We start from the raw sequence: 1562 nt of genomic DNA on the forward strand, positions 1-1562 counted from the left end.
CCCTTATTGTAAAGCAGGGCTAGTGAAATTTTTTGTGAATGGGTCATATCTATACTAATAAAAGCCTTGGGGGTGATCTGGCCAGCAGGGGAGTAGTTAGGCGTCAATCAGGCCTGCAGGGGAGCTATTAGGGGGCGATCAGGCTGGCAGGCTGAAGCAGTTAGGGGCAATCAGGCAGGCACGCAGGTGAGTGGTTAGGAGACAGCGGTCCAGGATTGTGAAAGGGATGTCCAACTGCCGGTTTAGGCCCGATCCCGGCAGTTGGACATCCTGGGATCAGGCCTAAACCAGCAGTCGACATCCCCCAAAGGGTCCAAGATTGGAGAGGGTGCAGGTTAGGCTGAGGGACACCTCCTCCCGTGCACGAATTTCGTGCACCGGGCCACTAGTTGTACATATGCAACGTTTTTTAATAAACTTAATGGTAACCACAAAAATAAAACCTAGAACTAAGACACATAACATTAAAGAAATTAAAAGAGGAAACAGAGGAGAAAAAAATCATACAACATTACCAAACTGAAATTATAGACAGAAACACAAAGGAAAAGAAACAATGGAGACACTGAGCTACCAGGAAAAAAAAAGACAAAATGGCTACAGGAAATCCTCTTATATATTAATAATCACCCTAAATTTATATGGGCTGAACTCACCATAAAAAGGCACAGAGTAGCAGATTGGATTTTAAAAACACACAAAAATTCCAACTATATGCTGCCTTCAGGAGACCCATCTCAGCTACAAAGTCTAACATAGACTCAAAGTGAAGGTTTGAAAATGATTCTCCAAGCAAATGGCATCCAGAGAGAGCAGATGTAGCCATACTTCTATCAGACAAATTAGATCTCAAGATAAAAAAGGTCACAGGAGACAAAGATGGACATTTTATATTAATGAAGGGGACAATATATCAAGAAGACATAACACTTATTAATATATATGCACTCAACCCAAGAGCACCAAAATATATAAAAGCAATTACTAACAGAACTTAAAGAAACTGACAAAAATACAATTATAGTAGGGAAGCTAAATACGCCATTGACAGCAATGAATGCATCATTCAAACATAAAATCAATAAAGAAATATCAGCCCAGCCAGCATAGCTCAGTGGTTGAGCATGGGTTTGATTCCCAGTCAGGGCACATGCCCAGGTTACAGGTTTGATCCCCTGTGAGGGGGTGCAGGAGGCAGCGGATCGATGAATCTCTCTCATCATTGAGAAGAAATAAGAGATCAAAAGATACATAGAGACAAATAAGAAAGACATTACAACATATCAAAGTCTTTGAGATGCAGCAAAAGCAGTAATAAGAGGAAAGTTTACAGGTTTACTTCAATTAACAACAAAAATCTTTTAAAAATAACCTGACATTTCACCTTAAATAACTAGAAAAAAATAAGAACAACCAAAGCTCAAAGTCAGTAGACGGAAGAAAAAAATAAAAATCAGAGCAGAATTAAAATGGAAAACAAAGCCCAGCTGGCGTGGCTCAGTGGTTGAGCATCGACCTATGAACCAGGAGGTCACGGTTCTATTCCGGTGAGGGCATATGCC

The sequence above is a fragment of the Myotis davidii genome, unplaced genomic scaffold (genome assembly GCF_000327345.1).
Source record: "Myotis davidii unplaced genomic scaffold, ASM32734v1 scaffold681, whole genome shotgun sequence".
NCBI lineage: Eukaryota > Metazoa > Chordata > Mammalia > Chiroptera > Vespertilionidae > Myotis > Myotis davidii.